This window comes from Delphinapterus leucas, chromosome 3 (assembly GCF_059928025.1).
Source record: "Delphinapterus leucas isolate spDelLeu-1000000601 "Yukka" chromosome 3, BTC_Dleu_Yukka2, whole genome shotgun sequence".
Taxonomy (NCBI): domain Eukaryota; kingdom Metazoa; phylum Chordata; class Mammalia; order Artiodactyla; family Monodontidae; genus Delphinapterus; species Delphinapterus leucas.
The window spans coordinates 21,498,750-21,506,454 of NC_143131.1; the positions used below are offsets into that span (position 1 = coordinate 21,498,750).

Genomic DNA, 7,705 nt, shown 5'->3' on the forward strand with positions numbered 1-7,705 from the left:
AAAGATTGTTTTTAAGCCTCTAGATTTTTTTCCCCTAGATTTTGACTGTTGACTCACTAGTCACTGATATTTTTAACTATATTAAATAGATAGTACTTATTTATTTATGGCATTTGAAAAATATATTTTTCAAGCTCTTTCTCTGGTGTCTTCTAGGGTGTATGTACTTGATGATGTACAGAAAGAAAAGCTACAATTAACCCGTGTAAATGTCTTAGTGATATATGAAATTTTAAACAATGATTATAAAAATAATAACCTTAATTAGGAATTGCAACTTGAAGTGTCAGTATAAGCTGCAGGTTTTACACCATTTACTGTAACCAACATAAAATTTTTACCATTAAATGAATATATTAGAAGAAAAGCTGCTATGATCTGTTTACTAAAAACTTTGAGATAGAGAGATAAAAAGCACTAAAATAACTGTAGCTAGATGACTTTTTACATAAATATACATTTGTTTTATCATAACCCTTATCAAGATTTTTCTAGCATCCTTTAATCTTTTTTTCAGTCAGTAGGTCCCCAACAAAGGCGGTTCTAACACCACAAAGTAATCTTGACTGTTTTTGAACTATATATGTATGGTATCATGGAGTATATATTATTTGTGCTTACTTTTTTGTGTGTTGTTGTGTGTAAGAAGTTATTTTTGTGTGTGTTTTTGCTTTTTTAAATTACTGTGAGGCATTGTGTTTTATGGGTATTTCATAATTTAGTAATACATTCTACCACTAATGGACACTGGGTTGTTTTTGTTTTTTAACTGTTATGCATGAAATGCTATGAAAATAATTTCACTTTGTGTGTGTGTGTATGTGTGGACATTGGCACTCATTTCCTTTGCGCACATACCTATGAGCATAAATGCTGGGTCATAAAATAGGTGTTTGTTTAGTTTTAACAGTATTGTCAAAGAGTGTTCAAAACTTATTGTATCAATCTTTACTTCCATCTAGAAAATTATGATTCCCTCTGACTTCACATTTTATCCAACACTTATTATTATCACCGTTTAATTATAATTCCAGTGTGTGTGTCTGTCCTTCTTATAGTTTGATATGCACTTACTTGATAAGTACTGCACCGAAACAACTTTTTTTATTCTTAGGAGTCTTTGATATCCTCATTTATTATTATTATCTCTCAGATTATTTATACTTTGTCTTATTAATTTATGGGATTAAAAAATCCAGATAGGAGAACTTACTTAGATATTTGCACTGCAAATATTTTCTCTGTTTCTGGCTTGTTCCTTCTTTTGTGATTTTTGGTTGATAGAAGTTATCAATTTTAGTGATGAGCAAACTATCCATCTTTACTTTTATGGTTATTGATTTCTGTGATGTATTTAACGAATGTTTTTGTACCCTGGTCATGTATTCTTCCTTCTTTTCTCTAAGTTTTATCACTCTATGAATATTTATAGCATCTGAGCTTAATTTTTGTGTGTAGTGAGACCCAAACTAAATTCCCGGTGAAGGTGAAAGTAGAGAAATAAGAATTGAAGATGTCCCAGACCAGGAACAAACTGGATGCCCTTCCGCAGTGTCTGTTGGAGAAGAGTTACAAGGACAGGGAGCATCTGGCTGAGGAAGCCTGGAAGACCCACTCAGATACCCACAGCATGGATTGCTCCATCATTGTGGCCACCGGCAAAAGGCCATCTGCCCACTTCTGCCACCAGCAAACGAGGAAGAAGAGGAAGATGGTTGGGCTGGCAGAGGGAGACTGCAGAAAGCCAGTAAGTGTGTGATCAAGCTGTTTGATTGGAGTGGTGATTTAGCTCGGTTTAGGGAGAACACACTGCTGTAGTCAATCTGTAGCGCCTGGATGTGCAGTAGCCTCTCATTGCTAATGTGTCAACGCTCGTCCAGCTCACTGCTAATCACAGTGTTTGAGGATGCAGAGGTTTCAGAGGTCACCAACAGCAAGAGTCGTTAGGTGTACAAGCTGCTTTCGCCCATAGCCCCTGGGCCACCTAGAGATGCCTGCAGATTCTGCATACCTTTCCCACTGCAGCCAGAGACACAGGATACCCCCAATGATGGGGCCAAGTCTGAGCCCTCAACTACAGCAATGTGGAGAACTGGAAACTCATTTGACAGTGGTGGACCAGCATCCTTACTCATAAATCATGAAGTTACAATAGGAGATGTCAGAGAAAGAGTGATGTCCCCTTGTCCCCCCACTCCAATAAGCATTTCCCTTCTTTGAAAAATAAGGTCAAAGTAAATTTTTTCATATAGAGATTCACTTTCACTTAGGACCATTTCTTAAAAAGACCATCATTTCCCCGGTGAACTGCAATGGCCATTTTGCCGCAAGTCTGGCCAATATATATGGAATTTTCTGGAATGCCTATTCAACCTATCTTTTGACTGTGCTTATGCCAGTATATCTTTATAGTTAGATTTTAAATGTGGTGATATATGCTCACCTATTATTTTCTTCTTTTTCAAGGTTTCCTTGTTTTTTTCTGGGCACTTCTCATTTTCACATAAAAAATAGAATTATATTACCATTCACACACTCACACACACAGAGACTGCTTATGATTGGAATCAAAATCAACTTGGAGAGAAGAGACATTTTAACCTCTTGAGTCTTCTAACTCATAAATATGGTACATCTCACCATTTATTTTGGCCTTTTTAGTTTCTCAGAGCAATAAATTTTAGTTTTCATTGTATATAACTGGGACATTTTTGTTACATTTATATTATAAACATTTGTATATATATGACCCATTAGTAGTCAGGAGAGCATTGTGTAAAATCACTAGACTGACACGTGTGTGTCAGTAACTTAGGTAAGTAAAAGTTTAAGTAAACTAAGAAAACCGAGGAATACATCCATAAAAACTAACATTTTCTCCAGTAACTTGTCCATTTAGAAAAGTAGGAAAGTGATGAAATTTATCTCAGGAGCAGGGTGTGTGACACTCCAGAGACCATACTGGGAATCTTTGGTTTCACAATGTTTAATACAAATGCATAGACATTTCCTTTAGACTCCCTGTGGATTCTTAAAGGAGCTGTGACATGAAAAACCATGCCTGAATAAAATATTCTAACTGGCCATTTCAAGATGCAAATATTTTGTGAGTAATGAGGAGGGAACAAGTGTATTCCCTGTTATCCAGATTTGTTACTGTGCTGAATCAATAAGACTGAATCCAGTGTCATTCCCAGGTTATTTCTCGTTTGAACAAATTTATATTCTGGATAAAGTAAAAGATCACAAAATTTTCTAGTGAACATCCAGGGTGATGACTTTTTGGAGAAGGATGTATCTTTCCCAGGCTGCAGTATGTTACAACAAGGTGCTAGTCCCATTACTAACATGGTGTGGAAGGACAGAGAGCAGAGAAGCTTTTTAGGCATAGCTGATAAAAGCTCTGGGAACATTAGGGGAAAAAAAAACAGTACCTTAAAAAACAAACCTGTGGGGCTTCCCTGGTGGTACAGTGGTTGAGAGTCCGCCTGCCAATGCAGGGGACGTGGGTTTGTGCCCCGGTCCGGGAGGATCCCACATGCCGCGGAGCAGCTGGGCCCGTGAGCCATGGCCGCTGAGTCTGCGCGTCCGGAGCCTGTGCTCCCCAACAGGAGAGGCCACAACAGTGAGAGGCCCGCATACCGTAAAAAAAACAAAACAAAAAAAACACCCTATGTATCTCAAATAATCATTCTTATGGCTTCTTTTTTTCCCGTACTTATCTGTGGAAATATGATAGCATGCAGAAATTGCTTAACTAAAGAAATGCAACAGGGCTTCCCTGGTAGCGCAGTGGTTGAGAGCCCTCCTGGGGTTGGTGCCCCAGTCCGGAAAGATCCCACATGCCGCGGAGCGGCTGGGCCCGTGAGCCATGGCCGCTGAGCCTGCGCGTCCGCAGCCTGTGCTCCGCAACAGGAGAGGACACAACAGTGAGAGGCCCGCATACCGCAAAAAAAAAAAAAAAAAAAGAAATGCAACAGAATTTTAAACTAATGGGTATGTTGTGCTATGTTTTAACTTAATGATGTGGCACTTTTTGGACTATCCCACTTTATATGTAAATTTCTCTAACTCTTGTAAATGGAAAATCTCATATAGACTATGAAACATCATTGTGTAGCATAAACGTTATATCAAAATGGTTTTTCTTGATGACATGCATCCATTAGAAGGAACCCATAAAAGTGTTATAAACATATTTGGATCTGCTAGGTGATGATTTTTCTTGACAAGCTAATGTGCTGTGCTATGAGTAGACATGGAGTAATATTGTTGAAAAGAACAAAATGACTTTAGTATCTTTTTTTTTTTTTTTTTTTTCCGGTACACGGGCCTCTCACTGTTGTGGCCTCTCCCGTTGCGTAGCACAGGCTCCGGACACTCAGGCTCAGCGGCCATGGCTCACGGGCCCAGCCGCTCTGCAGCATGTGGGATCTTCCCGGACCGGGGCACGAGCCCGTGTCCCCTGCATCAGCAGGCGGACTCTCAACCACTGCGCCACCAGGGGTGCCCGACTTTAGTATCTTTTATGCCAAGAAAATCTCAAGAAAAACAGTACACTCTCCAAAATCCCTACTGTTAAGGTAGCCCCTTGAGAATTGCATGTTTTCACATTATATTTTTTACCCATGCTTTCTGGATTGATAGTATATTGATGGAGATACAATTTTCTTAAAACTTCATTTAAGAAATGCCAGGTTGGGCTTCCCTGGTGGCGCAGTGGTTGAGAGTCCGCCTGCCGATGCAGGGGACACGGGTTTGTGCCCCGGTCCGGGAGGATCCCACATGCCGCGGAGCGGCTGGGCCCGTGAGCCATGGCCGCTGAGCCTGCGCGTCCAGAGCCTGTGCTCCGCAACAGGAGAGGCCACAACAGTGAGAGGCCCACGTACCGAAAAAAAAAAACAACAGAAAAAAGAAGTGCCAGGTTGCTAAGATTGTCAGTATTTCAATAATAAATTATTTTCCCCCTGAGTTTTTTATAGTTCAAATAATAGTTTTAAGGAACAGAAAATTTTTAAACACATGTCAGTTTCCTATGAATAGCATCTTAAAATAATCTATATTTACTTTTTAGAAGAAGACCTAGGATTTAGTGTAGCATTTGTATGTGATAAATCCTTGAAAACTTGACTTAAACTCCTACAGTCCTGATAAATAATTCAGCTGTCATTCATTTTTTGTCATTTAAACATAATATTCAAATTCTAGGCATAGACTCAGCTAAAACTGAAGATTGATAAGCCTGTTAACCAGCCTGTGTGGAAAATATTAGAGATTTTTTAACAAAGAAATAAACTTCCAGTTCACTTCATAACTATGAGCAGAAAAATAAAAGACAAAAGGAATGGTATATACAGCAAGTGTCTACTCACAATATTGAAAAACTTAATTCAACATTATTTTAGACACATTTTTTAAATTTATGTAGTGAGCAAAGAAATATAGCAGTCGCTTCCAATTTTGGAAACGTCAGAGCCTGATCAAAATAAATATTTATTAGAAACATGAAAATTCTGAGTATACTAACTCATCTATTATAAAATAGTTATTAAATGCATCACAGACTTGGTTTGCTCAAGAAGACATTAAATCCAGAGACAACAGGCCTTGAAGCAAAGGAGTGTGATGGTTTGGATTCCATATTAATGACCAATGGCTGAAATTTGAGACAGAAAGTCAGGAGAATTGTGTTTAGACCCAAGAAAGCTCAGTAGCCAGAAGTAAGATCACTGCATAAAGCCAAGGTTCCGGAAGTTTCACACTTATTACCAAAGGAACTAAAGATCAGTAATCAAATAAATGAATAAATAAATGAAATAACATAGGTCCTTAAAAACTAAAGTAAGTTAGCCATAGCATGCAACAGCGGATGAAAATACACACGTGTGCATGCACGCATGCACGCACACACTCACATATATTAAAAACTTGTTAGGAATTAACAACCAAAATATATCACATAATGGCATAGAGTCCAAATGTATATTGAGCATAAAGGTAAGAATTTCCAAGGTGAATAATTATTTTACAAACCAATTCCAAGCTGGTAAAACCCCAATGGCACATAGCATGAGGAAAAAAGAAAAAAAGGAAGAAAAGAATCAAGGAAGAAAGGAAGGGAGGGAGGGAAGGTGGAGGGGGAGGGAGAAAGAAAATGAAAATATCTTTCTAAGAATTGCTTTAAATCTATTTCAGTCTAGAATTTGTTTTGTACCAATATGTAATTCAAATAATATAAATTAAAAACAAAAGCCAATCTTTTAGAAAATTAGTTCCATAAACAATATACAAATGGAAATAGTTCTAACATATATAGAGTCAGAGGTATAAGAGAAAAGATTTGAAAATTTACAACTATGTTATATGAGTAATATACAATAAGTAAACAGATTTTACTTCAGTATGAAATAATAAAATTCTAAGATAGATATAACCAAATAGTTAACTTAAAAATCAAATTTAGTAGGAAGACAACGAGTTAAAAATTAGACGTGGTTGGAATTGTCATTGTAAATACAATTGTGGAAAGCATTCAGAATACAACACAGAGATTGGAATAGAATTTTTTTAAAAAGGAGATTAAGGGACATGACGATAAAATAAGAAAGCCAATGTGGGTCTTTTAGGAGATTCAAAACAAGAAAGTAGAAAGAATGGGAATAAATAATATTTAAATACATAATGACTGAAGTTTTCTGGAATAGATAAATGTCCTAATTGATTGAACACTGATAACAACAAAAACAACAAAAAAATCCATGAAAGTAAAATAATACTTAGAAATATGTAATAAAATAGAAATTATTACAGGCAAAAAGATTTTATGATTTTAAGAGTATCCAAAGGAAAAAAAAATAAGTTACCTACAAAAGACAAAATATTAAAGTGAAAAACACTTTTCGTAACAACAACAAAACACATAAAATTGTATCTTTCAAAGACTGAGATAAAATAAATGTCATATTGCAGTTTTACATCTAGCTCAACTGTCTCCAATAATAAGAAAAAACATTAAGACAGACAAACTGAGAAAGTTTGCTACCAACAGTTACTCAATGAGAGAAATAGCAAGGATAAATTTAAGAGAGAAAGAAATTAAAGGAAGAAAGGGGAATTAAGTATTATAGAGGAAATAAATGGTAAATACATGGACAATCATAAAAAAATAACTGAATGACAAAAATATATTGAAGACATTAATAAAACGAGAACTGAGTTTCAGGCAGCAATAGTATGGACACTAAGGATGAATGAAATTTAAGTTAAAATATTCTTATTAATACTGTTGTTGTTTTTGAATTTTATTTTATTTTTTATACAGCAGGTTATTAGTTATCTATTTTATACATATTAGTGTATATATGTCAATCCCAATCTCCCAATTCATCCCACCACCATCACCCCCGCCACCACTTTGCCTGCTTGGTGTCCATACGTTTGTTCTCTACATCTGTGTTAGGTCATTTGTAGAGACGTGGATGCATCTAGAGACTGTCATACAGAGTGAAGTAAGTCAGAAAGAGAAAATCAGATATCATATATTAATGCATGTATGTGGAATCTAGAAGAATGGTACAGATGAACCGGTTTGCAGGGCAGAAATACTGCTTGTTGAGTAGAAAGATAATCGCCTGAAAGTGTGCTCAATTTATAAGGGCAACCATTAAAAGAACAAAATTAGACGTAAAACTATAGAAAACTAGGT

The 7,705-nt window shown here is 36.4% G+C and overlaps 1 pseudogene; it reads left to right on the forward strand.

Moving 5' to 3' along the window:
* The first annotated feature begins 502 nt into the window (after positions 1 to 502).
* Positions 503 to 2,302, forward strand: LOC115802643 (protein lin-37 homolog pseudogene; annotated as a pseudogene).
* The last annotated feature ends 5,403 nt before the right edge of the window (positions 2,303 to 7,705 follow it).